Raw genomic sequence first — 21446 nt, forward strand, 5'->3', positions numbered from 1 at the left:
CTAGCTTTATTTTCTGTAAGATTTGTTACTTTCATGTTACTTAAGAGGTTATTTGAACTTATAAGGAAAGATGTTTATGGTGAATGTAAAGCATAAGAAAAGCTATGTTGCTAACTTCTGTTTTTGGTTACATGATAAGTCGATACTGATGCTTACGTATTATTTTACTGTATGTTCACAATCTTACAAATTAAAAGAGGAAAAAACGGTCTTCAGTTAAAGACACAAAGACAAAGCGATGTGTCCTGTCGTTCCTGGAACCATCTCCTCTTATGTTAAGCTCGCTGCATAGGGTGAATAGCCATCTGAGGGCAGCAGAGATATACTGTCCACTCTGTCCACTCATTGATATGCTCTTCCCTGGGCACTGTAAGTTCCAGATCAGATCAGATCAAATCAGATGTGCAGGCGGGACTTTAGCTGTTTACCCAGGTCAGCCTGTAGCTGCCAATCATAGGCTGTGTTGAGCAGGCAGGCTGTAACTGTGGCCACACCTGGGGTTTCTCTTGAGCCTTAATGAAAGAAATTCTCTTCTTCTGAGCATGATGGTGCTTGCTGGTGCTCATTGCTGGGGCAGTCTTCTCAGCAATTACTCTGAGCACCTGGATGTGACGCCAACTAGGGCTGGGCCATATTATACCGTTCACGGTAATACTGGTATAATGTTGGGCAACGATAAGAAAATGAAATATCCCGATAGAATATGGGTAAAATGCGCATGCGCAGTGCCTTTGTTTTCATATGTTGAATGAAACAGATGAACCAGAATTGGTTTGTAAAAATGCTGCAACTTCAGTGAAGTGGAACTGGTTTAGCTTTCGTCCCTCAGATACACAACAAAGCACTATTTTTGGTAGAGCATGCTAGCGGGCCGTCGTTATTACCGTGTTTTTTGGAAAATACGGCACACTTAAAATCAATCCTTTGATTTTTCTGAAAATCGACACGGCCCCTTATAATCCCGTGTGCCTTATGTATGAATTCTGGTTGTGTTTACTGACCTCGAAACGATTTTATGTGGTACATGGCGCTCGAAAATCTGTCAAATGTTTTAGTATGACTTTGCTAAGCTACGAACCCGCACCTCTTGATGGGTTGTTGGAGCATTACGGCTATCGTAGGCAGGAGCCTCGCGGAGTGATACGTACTGTGCTTCAACATAATATTACCGTATTGTGTGTGTATAACCTCTTTTTAAGTTTTGTGGATATTATACATTGTTATGCTCAGGATATGTCGGCCAATTTCCACTGGAAATGCCTTTTGGTTAAACTGTGAGCAAGGAATTTGCATTTGCACTGTTAAATCTTTATATAACTTTAATGCACATAAAAAAAAGCTGCTTGTTTAAGTGAAAATACGTTGATGTTTTTTTTTTTTTTTGCACTAATAAAGTTGTGGAGTCATAAAGTATTTTGTCTAGTGTCAATTATATTGTCAGTTATATCGTTATCGCAAATGCTCAAATGTATATCGTGATAAATATTTTTGGTCATATCCCCCTGCTCTAACACCAACGATACCGACCATCAGCCAGGGCCTTTGGGCAGCTGCTGAGGATATGTTCTTGGGTGCCCCTTCCAGAGCACAGGGGATAGGCTGATGTCTAGCCCTTCCACGACTCATGGAGGTGTACTGGGCTTGGTAGGGTGTTGTATACTGCCTGCACGAGGAATCGGACATGGTGGAAGTCTGCCTGCATGATGTTTGACCAGGTGACTTAGTGCTGCAAGGTAGTCTTCCACCTTGTCCACACTCCCTGCTGCCTGAGTCCTACGGCCCTGTTTACTTGCTCCTCCTCCTCACCTGCGCGGACCTCTTCCTGGAGTAGCTGATGTCTCTCGTTTCCCTATACCCTGCTGACCTGAGACTTTGGGAAATACCCCAAGCCTGCTCTCCCTGTTGCTAAGACCACCACCAGTGTCTTCTGCTTTAGGCGTGACTCTGCCACCTCAACTGCCTTCTCGGCCTTCCACTTTCTTCCTGTCCTTACCTCAATGCCTTGCTGATGCCAACTTGCACTCTTTAGAATCTCTGTACTTTAGTGCTTCTCTTGTGCATGCCACTTTGACGTTAACTGTGAGACCACTGAAGGGGAACTGCAAGATGTTGCTTGCCCCATACAAGGCAGTGCTGGTGAGGCTGCGGGGAAAACCCAGCCACTTGCGAAGAAAGCCGCTGATCTTCCATTCAAGGGATTCCACAGTAGTTATTGGGACTGTGTAGACAAGCAGAGGCCACCAGATTCAGGGCAGGATGGAATGCTGGTAGATCCAAGCTTTAAATCTTCCAGGCAGGCTGGACTTCTCTACCTCAGTGAGCCACGCCCTCAGCTCCTCATTTGCCTTCTGGGTGGCAGCAGAGTCTTTCATGCTGGAGTCAAAGAGCTTTCCCAAGCTCTTGACTGGTTACTCCATTATGGATGGGATTATGGTTCTTGAGATTGAAAACCAGAACTTGTCCGTCATCTTACCCTTCTTCAGCTCCATAGATCTTGAATTGGAAGGTTTGAAACTCATCTCAGCACGGTGGCATGGTGGTTAGCACTGTTGCCACACTGGCCTAGTTAGCTGCCCTCGACACTCCACCACCATGTTCACTGCCAGAGTAAAGAGCGTAACTGAGATGGTACAGCCTGTTATTATTCCTTTCCTTTGTAATAATTCAATATCAGGTCCTTGATATTGCTGGGAACATGGAGGAAGTATAGAGCACACTCAACCAGCTTGTGTTTGATCAACCTATACGCATTTTTCAGGTCCAGCCACAATGCAGTTGCGTCGACTCTGTTCTCATGGGCTTCTCTTATAGGGTGTGTAACTATGTTTTTCGAGTCCACCTCTTTGAGAATACAGACTCCCTCTGTGCACCTCCACAGCATCTCACCCTCTCTGCCATATCACCTTTATGGTCTTCCACAGGTGTCGGAGCACCTCTGGGCAACACTTATACACAAGGTAGGGTATGCTACTGGGACCTGGGGAAGATGCCGAGCAGGCTGCCTTGATGACCTCACATACCTCCTTCAAACTTGGCTCCATCAGCTTAAACTCTGCTGATGATGGGGCGGGTTTGATGAGAGCTTCATTAGGTCCCAAGTATTGTTCCCTCTGTGAGTCACTCATGATTCACTTCTCTTGATGACTCCAACCAGCCGCTGCGCTTGTCCCCAAGCAGTAGTTTTGAAACGCGAAAGGGATTAGCAATAAAAGCTGCTCATTTCCTAGCCCTCTCTCTCTCTCCCTGTCTCCTGTGCCACTCTGCTCTGCATGATGGTGGTCATTGCTTCAAGCCTGCTGTCAGCATCTCTTTTGGCTACGGCTTGTATGATGTTGGCCACATCCTCATCAAACTTCTGCCAATCACTCCATTTGATGGCTGGGGGCTGTCAGGTTTCCTGGGTCGTTGACCCAGTGTTTTCTGTTTTGTCATGTTCAGTTTATTTTGCCACTTCCATGTTTTTCACTTCCTTTTTCCTGTTTCAGCCTGTGTACCTGTGTATCATTAGTGCAATTATGTTCAGCTGTTCACTCACCGGTCTGTCATTATCATCCTCATCAGTCTATTTAAGTCCTCGGTTTTCCTCAGTTCACTGTCGTGTCATTGATGTTATGTTGTTATTTCCATCTGCGTTCAGTTCAGCCAGCCATTCAGTCTTTCAGCCAGCCAGTCCTTTCGCTCCTGCCCTGTTCATCCAGTCTTCATAATAAACCACCTTCACTTCTTCACTATCCACGAGTCCTGCGTTTGGGTCACTTCCTCACCTCCACACGACACAAATCCTGACAGAATGATACGACCCGTGCCACGAAGACACGTTTTTGGCCCAGCGGTCTCAGATCTGTTCGAGCGGCAGGAGGCAGTGTTCTCCATTTGGGCAGAGAAACTTAAAGAAAAACAGCGGCTCTTCGCAGAGCAAGAGCACGTCTTCGAGGGGACTCGCCTGGCTCTGGGCGGGTCTCGGAGACGCTGCGTTCTCCCACCTGCCGCCTCACCTGCACCGGAGCATCTGCCGCGGAGAGTGGGCGTTTCTCGCCGCACTTCAGCGGCTCCCTCTCTTGCGGCTCCGCTCCTCGCTCACACGCCACCTGCCTCATTCACCGGACCGTCAACCTCGCCACGGCACAGCGGCTCCACTTCCCACCTCGGCTCAACGGAGGCTCCTGCGCCAGAGGCTCAGCTGTGTACCTCGCCCGCTCCCTCTTCCCGCAGAGAGCGATGCACACGCCGTCGTAAGATGGACTATCTCGAGCAACTCCCGGTGGTGAGTTCCAGTGACTGTTTTCCACACCCTTCCTCCGATTCTTCACTTAAAACGCATAATAGACTCATCTCTGATTCATGGGGAGTTTCCCTCCTGGATGATGATGTGGACTGGGAAGATTTTTTCTGCTTTGCTCCCTCTGAGCGGGGATTTACTAAAGACAATTGCACTTCGACACCATCAAAGACTAAATAGTGGTGGCAGAAGGACCAGAACAATCCCTGATAAACCTGTCAGTATCACTCACCCAGTCATTATTTCCACCCCTATCAGTCAGCCTACACCCACACCTGTGCCAGCTCCCAGGACGAGGGCAGCTGCGACCCAGTCCACTCCTGCACCCGTTCATGTTCCTTGGGTGGGTGTGACTGGCGTCCAGCCACCTTCCATGCCTGTCCCAGCACCCAGGCTGAGGGCAGCCAGAACCCAACCAGACCTCTCTGGAGGCTCGGAAGAGCTAGCCCATCCACCTGCTAGTTTACCACTCCATCCACCTCCTGATCCAGCCTTTCACGCCCTCACACTATCTCTGGTTAGGCTAGCTGAGCTCTTCCCCGCTCAAGCACCTGATGCGCTAGCCCAAGCTGCAGATATATCCCCTTCACTAATTCAGTCTATAGCTCAGCCATTAGCCTCACCAACCTCAGGTCAGCCATTAGCCTCACATACCTCTGTTAATCCATTAGCCTTTCCAGTCCAGTCAGTTCACTCACCTGCTGTTCAGCTTCCAGCTCAGTCAGTCCAGTCCCCTGTAGCTCAGTCCCCTGTAGCTCAGTCTCCTCCAGTCCAGCCTCCTCCTGTCCAGCCAGTCCAGCCTCCTCCTGTCCAGTCAGTCCAGTCTCCTCCTATCCAGTCTTTTCCGGCCCCATCTGTCCAGTCTCCTCCTGTCCCCCAGTCACCCGTCCTCCAGTCAGTCCAGTCTGTCGTCCAGTCTTCTGTAGTCCAGTCAGTTCAGTCTGTAGTCCAGTCTCCCGCAGTTCAGTCGCCCATTGCCCAATCTCCTATCCACTCTCTGGCCCAGTCACGCATTTATCATCCTGTTCTGCTCCCTGACCTGCCGCCACAGCCAGGGGTCTCCACACCCGCTGGCCCGGCTGCTCCTCAGCCAGGGGTTTCCGCACCCGCTGGCCCGGCCGCTCCTCAGCCAGGGGTTTCCGCACCCGCTGTCCTGGCCGCTCCTCAGCCAGGGGTTTCCGCACCCGCTGGCCCTGCCTGTCTCCAGCCAGAGGTTCCCACACCTGCTGGCCCTGTCTGTTTCCAGCCAGAGGTTCCCACACCTGCTGGCCCTGTCTGTTTCCAGCCAGAGGTTTCCGCACCTGCTGGCTCTGCAGCTGCTCCTCCACCACCGCCGGCTCCCACGCCGTTGCCTGCAGCTGCTCCTCCGCCACCGCCGGCTCCCACGCTGTCGCCTGCAGCTGCTCCTCTGTCACCGCCGGCTCCCAAGCCGTCGCCGGCCGCTGCTCCTCTGCAGACTCCCGCGCCGTCGCCTGCAGCTGCTGCTCCGCCGCAGTCTCCTCATCCTCGTCGGATTCGGCCACCTTCCACGCCGCTGACTGGACCTCGTCGCCGGCGTGGTCGACCACCGGACCTGCTCAGTCGCCGCCGCCACCTTCCGCATGGTCGGCCTCCGGACCTGCTCAGTTGCCGCCACTGCCTTCCGCGTAGTCGGCCTCCGGATCTGCTCAGTCACCTCAGCCAATGGCCACGTGGCCGCCCACCAGAACTGTTTCGGCTCGGCTACTGGCCGCCCACCTGAACTGTTTTGTGTTAGACTCTGTCCCTCTGTCCTGGACCCCCTCCGCCCACCCTGTTCTGTTTTTTCTTTCTTTCGGCCATCAGGTGCCGGCCTTTGAAGGGGGGGGTACTGTCAGGTTTCCTGGGTCGTTGACCCAGTGTTTTCTGTTTTGTCATGTTCAGTTTATTTTGCCTATTCCATGTTTTTCACTTCCTGTTTCCTGTTTCAGCCTGTGTACCTGTGTATCATTAGTGCAGTTATGTTCAGCTGTTCACTCACCGGTCTCTCATTATCATCCTCATCAGTCTGTGTATTTAAGTCCTCGGTTTTCCTCAGTTCACTGTGCCAGCCATTCAGTCTTACAGCCAGTCAGTCCTTTCGCTCCTGCCCTGTTCCTCCACTCTTCATAATAAACCACCTTCACTATCCACGAGTCCTGCATTTTGGTCACTTCCTCGTCTCCACACGACACAAATCCTGACAGGGGCCACTTAATTCCCTGCTGTGGAACTACTCTATTTGGATTGGAAGACTCCGGTGTGTGGAGGGACCCTATGGGGTGCATCTCACCGGGTTCAGGACCTGTAGATTGCATCTCACTCTCCCGCTCCAAACATTTCATTCTCGCCTGATGGACCTTTACGCCACGCTGGTTCTTCCACAGCTTGCCACAGACGCATGTCTTACTTATAATCCTATCCATTACATTGGTCATTAACCTTGAGTCTCCTAGGGATATCTCTAGCTTGTCTCTCTTCCTCCCGCTCTGTTCCTGTGCTACTGCGAGTGTAACTACCGCCCCTCCCCCCTCTTCCCAGCACAAAGCACAAGGCTCCGTGCGGAGTGAAGGGGAAAAAAAGTGTGAGAGGGTGAGAGAAAGAAAAAAAACCCCACTGCTCCTAATAAGGAGCCGGCTCGCGTCGTTCACTTCAAAGATCATGCGCGATTCATTTGCCGTTTGGAGGCATAGGTGTGAACATCTACTACCCTGATAGTAGCTGGGGGAGGACTATCCTCTGCCTGTGAGTGCTTTGGCACGGGTGAGGTGCCCATGGCAGCACCGCTGCTTGTTGAGAGTAAGAGCGATACGCGTTTTCACGTCAAAAATTCGTCATAAATAAGTCTCCAGTAATACCAGAAAAAGTTGCCAGATTTGTCGCTAGTCGCTTTTAGAAAAAAAAGTCGCTAAGGGGTCTGAAAACTCGCTAAATATAGCGACAAAGTCACTAAGTTGGCAACACTGATTACACGGCGGTATTTTCCTGTTTCATAAGGCTATGCCCTATTTTTAGTTTCCACGCTGGTGGAAACCCAAACAAAGCACGCATTAAGAGGCTCTAATGTCTGTGTCTCAATCTTTATGTCACCCCTACTTGCGGCCTGCATAATGACGTGAAGAAATTTTTAAAAAATTATTCACAAAAATTATTTAATATGAAGGCAATAGGCAGAGTGTTACAGGCATAGCCCTCAATAATGTAGCCTCATGGGCAGTGTAGTCCGTGCTGCAGGGAGAATAGACTGCCATACCCATTATGTGTCTGTGAGCGCGAGGGAGGGAGAAAAAGGAGAGTTGAAAAGTACGAGTTGTCACCGAACACAAACGGGAGATGGAAGCGTGTAAATATAATAATAACCACTGCAGCCAAAAAGAGTGCCTGACGAGCCCAGTTGTAAGTGAGCTATTAAGACTCAACTGTACACTGTGTTCTGTTTTCCTCCAAAACAATAAGTTCCGTTGGAGCAGCCTTTCAACGCCTCTCTCTGTCTCTTGCTAGCAAAGTTGACCCAGACAACAAAGTAAAGCTAGTTTTCGGCTACAAGCCTGACACAGAACCCAACATGTTAGCCGGAGGCCCCTTTACGGTTCGGAGCCGCGGACCTGTTTTATGTACGTACAAAATAGTTTTCTATATGAGATCGCTGCAAAAAGTGCAGCCTTACCTAATGCCCACCCTACTGTTACTCAGTCAAAGGAATTTGCAAAGAAAAGCGTCTGGACTTCTTTGAGTTGCTTGAAGACGTTTCACCTCTCATCCGAGAAGCTTCTTCAGTTCTAAGGTCAAATGGCCGAGAGTCCCAGATTTAAACCCAGTGGGAGTATCCCCAAAGAGGGACAAAGGACCCCTGGTGATCCTCTAATCACATGAGCCAAGGTGTGAAAGCGGGTGTGGTACCTAATCAGCCAGGGTTTCGGTGAGCCCATTGTGAAACCTGGCCCCACCTTGTCATGTGAGTTCCTGAGGTCAGATGGCCCAGGATGTGAGTGGGCGTTATAGGCGCCTGGGGAGGGAACTCAAAACTGGATTATAGATGGCAGACAGTTGGTGTCGTAAACCACCGCCTCTGTTCAAAGATGGTCGCTCACAGTGGACATAGATGGCCTCTTTCACTCCTCTTTCAAACCATCTGTCCTCTCTGTCCAAAATGTGAACATTGGCATCCTCGAAAGAGTGTCCTTTATCCTTAAGATGCAGATGGACTGCTGAGTCTTGTCCTGTGGAGGTGGCTCTTCTATGTTGTGCCATGCGCTTGTGAAGTGGCTGTTTGGTCTCTCCAATGTAGAGGTCTGGGCATTCATCGCTGCACTGTACAGCATACACCACGTTGTTAAGTCTGTGTTTTGGAGTTTTGTCTTTCGGGTGAACCAGTTTCTGTCTGAGTGTGTTGCTGGGTCTGAAGTACACTGGGATGTCGTGCCTGGAGAAAACTCTGCTGAGTTTCTCTGATACACCGGCTACATAGGGGATGATAACGTTGTTGCGTCTGTCTTTCTTATCCTCCCTCGCTGGTGTCACCCCACTTCACAAGCGCATGGCACAACATAGAAGAGCCACCTCCACAGGACAAGACTCAGCAGTCCATCTGCATCTTAAGGATAAAGGACACTCTTTCGAGGATGCCAATGTTCACATTTTGGACAGAGAGGACAGATGGTTTGAAAGAGGAGTGAAAGAGGCCATCTATGTCCACTGTGAGCGACCATCTTTGAACAGAGGCGGTGGTTTACGACACCAACTGTCTGCCATCTATAATCCAGTTTTAGTTCCTCCCCAGACCAGACACGTGCAGAGGGGGCGGAAGGGGCTTGAGCACCCGCCCCTTTCCTGATGGGTGCCCAAAGTGCCCTTTGTTGAGGCAATTTTTTTAAAATTTTTAATTTTTTTTTTTTTTTTAAATGTGTGTGCGTGTGGAGTCCTGTCTGTGCCCCTCAACAATAATATTTAACTATTAATCACATTTTTGCTAAATATAAGGATCTGGCTTGCATCAGTCACATGATCACCATTAACCAATGATCGCCCTTGACGGCAGAACGCGCTGGTTACGAGCCGGAACGAGCTCACACAAAGAGCACGCGCATTTTTTTGCGGTCTGGAGCTGTAGGAGAAACACAAATTACCTCAGACACACAGACTGATGCGACAAAACCAGTAAGTAGGTGTACAGCGCACACTGTAGTCTAAAGCACACAGCAGTATTAGCTTATTACGTACACGTTGGTAAGCTGTCTTGTGGCAACTGACGAACTGAAACAAATGAGCGTGCTGTGTGTGCAACAGCGCGACAAACATTACCTGTCCTTTTATTAACTGCACAAGTAGTGCTGGTCATAGCTGCTGGCTCACTGGGTAAGGCTGTCATGGGTCTGTAGCTCTGTCCACCGTTTTAGGGAACATATTTAGTTTTAAAGTAAGTTACAGGGCTTTTCCTGCCTTTCTGGAGGGATTATATTTCACTAAAAAACGATCTAATATGCATGTCCACATAATTATGCATTATTAGAATTATAATATTTAAAAAAACACGCTGTATTTTAAAGAACATACATTAAGAAACAGATTATATTAGATTTACATTTTAAATAAGACAAAATGCTGATTTTACAGCAGCAAAATTATTGTATCTCTACAGTTTAAAAATGTAATAAGCTTTCTGCCTGCACAGAGTGGATAGTGAAACAAATGGAATCATCATAAATACATTATTTCATATTTATTACTTTTTTTTCCTCATTGCTTTATTATTGTAGCTCTAGTAATAAATAATAAGGGAAGGATTCTGGATCAGCACCATGATGGAAACTTGTGCCCACAGTATATACAGTATTCTGAAGAAGGTCTAAAATGTCACTGTGTGTGCGTGCATGTGTGTGTTTTATGTATATGGATTTTTGAATTATTACTCATGATATAACATTGTCCAGACATGGCTGGTAAGGACACGAGGAGGAAACAGTAGGAGCTGTGTGAGGCTACTAAAGGCAGTGGATCCCTCAGCAGCTGGATTACAAAGAGCACAGGTAACATTAACACATGTACCAGTTGTTGGAGAGGTATCCCAGTATAAAAATAATAATAAGCACAACTGAAATGTTTTGCTTCTATAACATTTTTCTGTCATCATTTTATTATAGATTAAGTGTAAGAGTTGTTAAGTGTGGATAATTAAATAATAGTTTATTGCAATAGCAAGTTGTGCCTTGTTCTCAGATGGACAGCAAGTGGAGAGTGATAGATGAAATGAGGGGATGGAAGGAGGAAGAGAGGCAAAGAGTGATTCACAGGCAGAGCCTTGTTTATTTCTCAGTTTTTTGTTGCCTTATGGTTCCAAGCACTGTCACCAATCTTTGCATTTTGTTATTATCTCATGACACTTGTTTAATCAGCTACCATCTCTCCTATGGACTTTTTAATGTCTACAGTCTCAGATCAACACAGCCCTGCCCTCCAGCACTATCAGTAGCAGGAGCAGCAGCAACCCCTCAACAGCAACATTGTACCCATCAGGTAAAACATAAGCTACGTTTGCTTTGCCTCACAACAGTCATATAGTATGATGCGATCCCATATTAGATTCTTGATGAATGTGTGTTGTTGTTATTCAGCCTGGTTCAGTGTGCCCCTTTTTAGCTTTGAGCACCCGCCCCTATAAACGTCTCTGCACAGCCCTGCCCCAGACGCCTTAACGCCCACTCACATCCTGGGCCATCTGACCTCAGGAACTCACATGACAAGGTGGGGCCAGGTTTCACAATGGGCTCACCCGAAACCCTGGCTGATTAGGTACCACACCCGCTTTCACACCTTGGCTCATGTGATTAGAGGATCACCAGGGGGTCCTTTGTCCCTCTTTGGGGGGATACTCCCACTGGGTTTAAATCTGGGACTCTCGGCCATTTGACCTTAGAACTGAAGAAGCTTCTCGGATGAGAGGTGAAACGTCTTCAAGCAACTCAAAGAAGTCCAGACGCTTTTCTTTGCAAATTCCTTTGACTACGATGACCTGGATGACTGAGAACCTTCACAGACATACTACTGTTACTCATTTTATATTAAGATTTTAAAATCTAGTTGGTATTGGTATGGTGAATAACCTTCAGTAAAAGTAATAAATCACACAGCAATAGTACATTCATGTAGTTGTAAAAAGCATGATAATATATTAAGTAATCCAAAGTATTCAGAATAAGTTACTCTCATTGAGTAATGTAACGGAATACGTTACAAAATACATTTTGGGGCATGTATTTTGTAATCTGTAATGGAATACATTTTAAAAGTAACCTTCCCAACACTGGTGGTGGAAACTAGAAAAAATGGGTTTCAGATGACAGCACAGTTATGTGGGACTAAAATAAATAGATATATGGGAGAAAAGGAAACAAAAATCCAAATGCTGTTGATTTCATAGTTCTGCATATAGAGAAGTGTCGTTTTAAAAAAAAATTAAATATTTACAATTTTAAATACTTTTTTCCAAAAAAGCAATAAAAAAATAAATCATTATTATTATTATTAATGATAATAACAATTTATTTACTTGTTAAATATTGTTAATATTTTTGTTGCCATGATTCTTATCAATGGATTATGATCAGTACTGAAAATGTTTTTCAAAATAACATTATTCCAACCTTCATCGTTGTTCACCATTCATGTAACAGAAATAAAATTATAAAACTTGTATTTGTTGTATATGTATATATCATTTGTGCATCTGTATTTGTTACCCTATCAGATCATACTGAGTTACAATGATATTGTTTAGGGCTGCCATGTAACACATACTAAATCATTTGTAAATTTCAGATAAATTGTATGTTGCACCAAATCATAACAATAGATGAAGCTAAACCAATCAAGCTGCACCACTATGAAAAGTCAATATTTCATTCTTCATTTTCTTGGACAAATAGCTTAGATATACTACAATAAACAAATACCTTATTGTAAAAACATGATAAGCACTTAACATTTATTTTAATTTTATTTGCTGATTTTAAAATTTTGTGTAAATTGCACCTGGCAGTGATGTGTAGCTAAACACAAAGAAGCAGAGCTTTTTTAATACAAGAAAAAAAAAAATGCAGCCTCACAGAACATATACATGAAAGCAAATTTCCTGTATATGTTCAGGAAATGTATGGATGATTAATAATTTAATCATCCATTCATTAATTCATCCATTCTCTTCTGCTTATCCTTTTCAGGGTTGTGGGGGCGGGGGGCTGAAGCCTATAAAAATAATCATTATTTATTATTATTATTTTTATTGCATACTGAAGCAGTATTTTGCTGTGTGGTTTGATGAAATATGAATGGCAGCATTTACTAGAGATGGCACGATACCACTTTTTTATGTCCAATACCGATATCATAAATTTGGATATCTGCCGATACCGATATGAATCCGATATAGTGTGTTTTTTAATCAATAAAACTGTTTTTAATATCTTGCTGCATTTTGTATAAGTTCATACTCAACTTTAAATGAACAACAACACTAAAGCTATTCTGTTATACCTGTATGTAAAAAATACACTGCACCCAAAATATTTCATAGTTCAGCAACACTGATCAATCTAATAAACTTAAACCTGCACCATCCTCCCTATTGTGGTATTTTAAAGAGTACTTAGCAGAAATATTAAGCAACCTAACTAATAGGGTTGCAAACTCCCCAGCAAAAAAAATAGGAACCACCCCCACCCTCCACGTCATGATGCTTAATCGATGTAATCAACTTTAATTTGATGCAGGGTGAAAAAAAATGCACAGAAATAAATTATTTTTCAAGAATAATTAAAAAGATTCAACATCTTTCTTCAACAGAATTGCAGACTGCACAGATACTTTCCCAAAGGAAAAAGTAGTAGTAGTAGCTTACTAGGGTATATTAGACTTAATAGTTACTATATACAGTAATGGACTTATATACATTTTACATCAGATTAAAATTTTAGGTGTAAGATTCAGATAATTATTTATTAAAAGCTAGACATTTTAAATGAGAATAAGAAAGAAAAGTATGTCTTTGTGCCCCCCTTTTCCCTGTTCATGCCCTATCGGCCCCCCTGGTTAAACTTTGCAAGATCCGCCCCTGCACAGTTACCAGCTGTCAGCTACGTAGAAAAAGATCCTGGTGTAGAAAGTAATATTAAATAAATTCTAACAACAACTTATCAAGGTTAAACGTGCTGCTGTTGTTCCACCGCTGGTTTCCTCTTTCTGGTGCAAAGTTGGCCAAAAACAAAGAAGAGAGACGGACTCGCGACAGAAAAGCCGATCAGCTGATCATTGATCAGTTTCACGATTGAAGTAGCAGCAGGAGAGGGAGGGAGAAGAGGCAGTCGCTCCATATATCGGTTGTTAAGCTTAACATGGGAACGCTTTACAAACATTCAGAGATGAACTTACACACTTGCTTTACTTCTCTCTGGGATAACTTCCTCGGAGATGAAATGCCGGATTGCTAGCGAGGCTACAAATACACACAGCCGCTCTATCACGTGATGCATACTGCTCCGACGTGCTACGGTTATGAGCCGAGTTACGCCGTGTTGCAAGTTTTTTGAGGTGCTTTTTTGATATTTAATGGATCAGATTACATTTTTTATTTCCCTCCAATATCCGATCCAGTAATTTAGGTCAGTATGGGACCGATACGTAACATCGGATCGGTCCATCTCTAGCATTTATATTTCTGATGTAACTCAAATTACATTTATTATGAACAGGATGAAGTAGGCATAAGATTTTTCAGTACAAGAAAAAAATTTTCATCCCTGAGGCCATAGATCAGAGGACTCAGGCACCTTGAAGCAATGTTGAACATAATATAGTTAAAATATCGGACATTCAGAAATAAAGTAAAATCAATCTGAAGCACTGCAATTTCTATGAATGGGCACCACAGTTGAATGAGACAAAGCAGCAACTGGAATGCATGAAGGATCACTGTTTTGAGTCCTTTATGTGTCAACTTTTTTTTCTCTCCTGATGCAGCTTTGGCCACTTTCATTATTTGAACATATGAGAATGCAATAGTGGTGCCCATAATGAAGAAATAAAATTGATACACAGCTGATCGAACATGATCCTGCCATCTGTAAAGAGAAAATGTCTCTCCACTACATATTATGGATTGCTTGTAGAACTTAAGTGAAGAGGAAGCAAAGAACATGGACAGAATAATTATACAAGGACCAGAGCTGACACCGTGAATGACCAGGATACAGTACATAGTGCTGCGTGTGGAGCACAGCTGTCCATGACGCAGGGGCATACAAATGGCCACATAGCGCTCCAGAGTCATTGCTGTCAGAGTAACTGGTGTGACAATGAAGTAAAGAAGTACAACAACAGAGATAGTTATACACAACCACACTGGCATTGCAATTTCAAAATGGGTCAATACAAGTAAAACATCTGACACCAATAACAAAACACTGTCTGACAGCAGTGTTACAAAAAATAAGATGTAACGTGCAGATGTGTGAAAGCATTCCTTTTTAACAAAGATCACAATGAGGAACATGTTAATGCAAAGAAAAATTATTACCAGGATCTGTACGATAATGACACGGTAGCTGATTGATCGCTGCAAAAAAACATAATTCACTGAGTTGTTACCTGCCATAGAGAACAAACTTGTTTGAAGTACTTCTGAGAGTTAATTAAAGTTTTGTTAATAAATGTAAGATTTTCCTTTTAATAAAAATCAAAACTCAAAATCAAATCCAGTGGAGAAACCTTCCACTCTGTTCCAGAGCCAAATGTCTTCTGCTGCGTTCCCTGCAGTTTTCTGAGAAATGACTGTGCATCATTAAATTGAAGCTTACAGCAACTAAGAATAACAATTATACATGAAACTTCCTTCTACTGTGTTGTCATCGTCCCCTAGTACCCATTCTCCTCAGTATCGATGCCTCTAAATAGGTAATTGATGGTATACTCAGGAGACTTTGCAGTAAAGTCAACATAACAGATCTGAAAGAACTGAAAAGTTGTTGTTTGCTGAGGAGGCAATTCTGTAGTTAATGCAACAAGTGAGACTACATCCTATTATTTTAGGGTTATGTCTTAAAAACTCCTACACATGTTACTGTGACAGGTAATAGGCCTGTTTGTGAAGTATTCGTATTTGTATTTGTGAAGTGAAAACTGTCCTGTCTTTCTTTCCTCAGCATTGTCTCTTTTAATCTGTTTATTATAAACAAGGAAGTTTAAATTACCAGCAAATTTCTTGCATTTTTCTTTTTTTCCTTTGATGTTTTTTTAAACTGTATAGACACGAGTTAGTAACACATGTAAGTAAGACATGAAAAACATCAGACATTTATATCCTAAAACTGACCACATATAGATTGGCCAGTTGGTAGGTTTACTGATGCTAGGTGTGTTTTAAAGATATGTGGCTACCTCAGCTCATCTGAAACCCACCTAGCAGAGACTTCGTGGTCCCACATTTGTGACTAGCATGGGTAAAAAATTTTGCCGATAACTAATTCAACACTGAGAAGAGAAGTCAGATGGAAAATCCATTGTTGTTGTATTTTGTCTTGCTAAAGCAGTTAATGAAAAGTGGGTAAGTGCCATGACAGCTGAAATATTTTGGATTCTAATGAAGGAAAATTCTACTAATGGTCTTAATGAACCTCATGTTGGGCCTGATCAGCAGAACTTGTGTGTGCTGTTGGGTGAACTATCCATGTTTTTTGTAGAATCCATTTACCTGCTCTCATTTGTTGTTTTAGCTGTTTGGCAGTTGTTGAAAGAGTTCTGTGAGCTTTAACCTATGATTGTACCATTTCTAGCAAAATACATTAATATTTAAAAATCGATTCAGTATTTAATGAATCAATATGACATTATTGAAACTAAAAATGATGGGCTTTTCTTTCTCTGACCTCTCATGTTTTGGGGAGAACTGATGCGAGTGTCAGGCTTAAAGTTCTGTGACACGGGCCAGTAAGTGATAGTTAGATTGAACCTGGTGAAAAATAATGTCCACCTGGCTTAAAGATATGCCAGATGTTTATGGTCTTTCCAGATAAGCACAGGATGTTCAGTTCCCTCAAACCAATGCCTCTACTCCTCGAGTGCTAACTTGATTTTCAGCAACTCCTGATCACCCATGTCATAGTAGTAGTTCTTCTCAGCCTGAGAAAGACGAAGGGAGAAAAAGGCACTGGGGTGTAGCTTACCCTTGATGCAGTGTGTAAAGACTGCCCCCACTCTAGAATCAGAATGTTTCTAGAATCATGAAGCTCAATATGGTGTGGCCACATCCAGATGCCTTCCTGACTGCTCTGCATAGACTATGCACCTTTTTAGTTGTTTACTTATTAAAACTTCACAAACTTCCACTGTGAAGTTTGCTGATGACACAGTGGTGTTGGGCACCATCTCCAACAATGATGAGGCAGCCTACATGGATGAAGTCGAGAATCTGGCATCGTGTTGTCAGGATAACCACCTCCAGCTGAACTTCGGCAAGAACAAGGAGCTGGTGGTGGACTTCGGAAGAAGTCAGCAGAGAGACTACAAGCACATTGTAATCAATGAAGCTCCAGTGGAGAGGGCGCAATCCTTCAAGTACCTCGATGTCTACATCTCCTCAGATCTGACATGGTCTGCCCACATTCAGGTCCAGTCCAAAAAGGCTAGGTAGTGCCTGTACAACCTACGACAACTGAGGAAGTTCAGGGTCTCTCCAGGAATCCTCAGGACTTTCTATACAGGCACTGTGGAAAGCATCCTCCCACAGAACATCACATCCTGGTATGCGAACAGCTGTGTCAAGGACAAAAAAGCTCTTCAGAGAGTGGTCCGTACAGGACAAGACCAAAAAACACATGAGTCGGTTCTTGAGGCTGGCTGGTTACTACCCTGGTTCATGCCAGGCTTTGCAGACCTGACCAGCTCCTTGACTCCGGCAGACAGAGCAGTGGCAGGCGGTGTTGTGGGGAACCCCTCCTCTACATGCGTCGACCGACACCTCGCACAGAGGGCCAGGGGCTGTTTTGTCCCAGCAGGTAAGGGGGGGTTGACCAACCAATTGTGTACATCCACATGAAAATAATAAGAGCAGGAGGCCAGTGGAGAAAGATGAAGATGATGAAGAAGCTTTATTTATTTGTCACTTGCAGTTGCCTGCAAGAAAGAGTGCCTGGCCATCCGGTGGGCAGCCGATTCTCTTCGTTATTACCTCCTGATTCTAGACAGAATGTGCTGATTTTTTGTCACCTTTGTTGTGCATTTTTCTTACAACTTGATAGTGTTCATCCAGCTGTTCTACTATGCTAAGCCTACTAGAAAGGTGTAACTTCATGCTACTGTCCATATGGCTACAGCTAGTTTTGTGTCTTTTGCACTTTTCTGTTAAGTGCTTTAAGTGGTGCACACTCGAGGTGGTCCAAAATGTTTCGATACCAGGACATTGACACAGCAGACCCAGAAAGCAAAAAAAGAAGGCATTCCTCACCCATGTCTAATTAGTCAACTGCGCTTGCCATATGGTGTGCTGGAGAAAGTTAGTATATATGCTCTCCAACAATTCATGGACTGCTGCTAAATAGGGATGGGTATCGTTTAGGTTTTATGAAACGGTGCCGGTGCTTAAACGGTGCTCGAACCGGTGCTTAAAGAATGAAGAACACACACTTTGTCCAAAAACCTCTCATGTTTAGCTGTTTATTTGTAAAAAGATAACAATGTTAGCCTTTTCTGCAGCTATAGGGCATGGTATCCCTCTTGGCTGGAAGCAGTGCTTAATCAATGGAAAGAAAACACCGACTTTGTCCAAAAACCTCTCATGTTTAGCTGTTTCCCACTTTTCTTTGGTCATTTTAGCCTTTTTGGCCAGGGTGAAGGGAGCATCTGCCATCAAACAAGAAGACAGCCGCATGTAACTACGACGGTGTTTGCTAGTTCACCTTGCATCCAATAATTTAATAACGTGGTTAGCCTACTAATGTAAATTGCACACGAACAACATTAAGCTACTCACCCAGAGAAGAACGGCTGCTGCTGCTGCCATCATCACCCGTCATCATTTCTGCTACACTGGCAGGCCTAGGGGCCAGGACTCTACTCTTCGGGTTCTTGGGGGATGTTGCTAACTCCGGGTCCGATAACAGGCACTACACCCGCAATAGATGTGCTCGGTGTGAGGTCTCGCAGCAAGCTATCAAATACGGTGCATTTCTCGGCTTTTAAAAAAAACGCTATGCGTCGCCAGGTGTTTCATCAGATTCGAGGAGTTACCTCCTTTGCACAGAATCACAGTATCAACTTAAAGCACTTGTTGCAGGCTACTGAGTTTGCATCTTTTGCTGTGAAGTACAGCCAGACTTTTGACCGCTTCGCCTTGGGCGTTTTTAATCTGTAGCTCTACTCTAAAAGAACGTACGTACCTGGGCCCGCCTACTACGCTTGCAAAGGTAAAATGATTGGCTAGAATCCAAAGTGTATGACATCTCAGTAAAAAGAAGCACCGAAATGTGTGCTGCTTTTCGGTCTGGTTACTACCGTTTATGTCAGAAACAGTGCCATTGTTCTGAAGGCAGGACTGTGATGCAGTTTTCTGCCTCGCCACTAGAGGGCGCGGCCGTTTTGTGAGTAATGTTTTGACTAGAATGAAGAATGGTGTTCATGGAGGCAGTGTGAATCACAAGTTATGCTCGGGAGCAGTTTATGTGGGTTCATTGAGAGTGTGCGTCCATAAGACTGGTGAGTTACAGGATATTTCTTGTGTAGGAATGATAGCCTGTATGTTTTATTGCTCTGGACATCCTCTGCTTGTACATTTGCTATAAGCTAATTTATCGCTAAGCTAAGCGGGCTAAGCTAAGCTAAGTTCGCCTAGGGCAAACTGAGTTCGGTGTGAGTTGGTGATTTGTTATGTGTATTTGCCTTCTTTATTTAGCATCATAAGTGAGTGAGGCACAAGGGTTAACTGATAGAAAGATGTTTATTTTCTTTGTTGCCAAATATGGATCAGACGAAAAGTACAGGCCGTCAGCCTAGTAGTAAGTCCTATAAGACAAGTATGTGGCTGTAATATGTTATATAGTGATTATTGTTGGCTATATTCGATTGTAATTTGTGTTCTGTTTTCCATTCTCTTTGTAGAACCACACACACACACACATACCCACGCTAAATCTGCTATTAAAGAGCTGAACGATCATCCCCTGTCCTTGTTATTTTCTGGAGGGTCATAGTGGCACTTGACCTGTGCACACCCTGCGATCACCACCGTAGAACTGAACCTCATATCAGAAATCATCACAACAGCCATAATGGCACCGGATACCGGTACCCATCCCTACTGCTGAATATTTAATTTTCAATGGTCAGGTCCAAGCTCTTTATTCTTTCATTTTCTTTGATGAACAGCCTTAATATTGGATGTTGCCATAAATAAACAACTGAATTTAACTTTTCTCTTACAACAGCACTTGAATTTGCTATCCTCAGTCAAGAGTTAGCTAAAAACTGAGTGCCTTTCTCTTTTGGAGGACAAGGGTCTCTCTTCTGACTCTTGGTGAAGGCGGTCGCACTTTTCTCCTCTCCCTTCCCTTATCTTCCCTGCTTAGCATCTTATGTCCTTGTCTAGTCTCGTCTATTTTCTTACTCTTTCCCTGGAACATTCTCTCACAGTCTGTTCTCTAAAACCTAAAAGAGGAATTATGGATTTGACCAACTGGTCCCTGAATGCAATTGACACCCTCTTCTCAACGACAAGCCTGGGCTCGGGTGACCCTGAGTGTCCTGGAGGTATTTTCCCTGCCGGGAATGGGAGGGAATGGACGGGTGGCGTAACTGGAGGGTCGTGTGCTTGGTGGGACTGTCGATCGAGGACGTCGAAGACATCTACCTGTTCGGAACCATGATAACAGGGTTCTTGCTGATCAGAGCTGGCTTGGCCCTGGCTTATCAAAGATTAAAGAAAGCGGAATTGGCTGTTCAAAACCCCACAAGGCTGCCTGCTGTGATTGAAACGATGGGACTTCTCAAAATGGGCTCATTTAACGCAGCACGGATAAGATCTTGGAGAAGCTTGAGGCTGCCGTGAACACTCAGAATAAGACCGCTGAGCGAAAATTGGATTAAATCTTGGAGAAGCTCACGGCGGTCGTGAGTTCTCAGAATTTGCTCTTTGAGCGCCAGAATGATAACATAATGGAGCGCAAGACTGATAACATCATGGAGAAGATCACGGCTCTCCAACGGGAGATTGAGAGACCAGTGTCAGACTGCTAGAACAGCTTTGAAATTCATATGAGTTGTTCGCACTAAAGTAAAAACCACCATCATTTCATGCAGCTACCATTTCGGCGCCAGCTGTGGTCTCAAGGCTGGAGCTGAATAAAAACACCCTGATAGGCCACCTGGGTTGGCTGGAAGACTGTTTACTTAGCCTGGCAGGGCAAAGGACACTGTCTCAGCTGAACTCTGGACACACACACACATATACACATGCAGATGTACACTCATCCCCCCTCCCCTTTTACCCATCCTTGTTGCTTGTCATGTGTTTGAATGGTGTATTAAGAGTTTTTCATGTGCTATGCACAGAGGTGTTTTTTTTTTTCTGTTCTCAATCTGATCTCCCTGTTGGAGCTCAGTCTGGGGGGAGTTCTTTGTTCTCCTTGTCTTTCCTGATATTGTGTATTTTCTATTGTTCTGTGCTGTCCTCATTAAGGAGGATGGAAGCCTCAAGATTGAACTTTACCACTAATCCACACACAAAGGCAAACTACTATTTCACTGTCGAGACCCACTGGAAAATAATCTTGGGCTTATTGGATCCTAAACAACAGGGAAGAGAAATGGAAAATGCAAGCATTGAGAAAACACTTAAAACATGTTGCTATTCAAACTAGAACAAATGGAACAATAATGTGTCACAAACTGCCTCGGAGGCTTTAGAGACCCTTTAGAGATGAGTTACTAACTTAGAAAAGGAGTCAATTTTTTTTTTTAATTAAATAAAGAAAATGTTTTTTTTTTCAGCTGGTCATTAGTGGGAAGTACTTGGATGTATGACTGCAGAAAAGAGAAAGCTTTTATATTCTAGTTTACTGGGTCCCACGTGAACCTTATTAATTCCTAGTTAGGTCCAGCAGAACAAAAGACTAAAAGAGGTGTCTAGTGC

The 21446-nt window shown here is 44.3% G+C and overlaps 2 pseudogenes; both read right to left on the reverse strand.

The window, feature by feature from the left end:
- Positions 1 to 396: 396 nt before the first annotated feature.
- Positions 397 to 3125, reverse strand: LOC116314319 (annotated as a pseudogene).
- A 10870-nt stretch (positions 3126 to 13995) lies between these two features.
- Positions 13996 to 14921, reverse strand: LOC116314653 (annotated as a pseudogene).
- Positions 14922 to 21446: the final 6525 nt, after the last annotated feature.

Source organism: Oreochromis aureus, linkage group 14 (genome assembly GCF_013358895.1).
Source record: "Oreochromis aureus strain Israel breed Guangdong linkage group 14, ZZ_aureus, whole genome shotgun sequence".
Taxonomy (NCBI): Eukaryota; Metazoa; Chordata; class Actinopteri; order Cichliformes; family Cichlidae; genus Oreochromis; species Oreochromis aureus.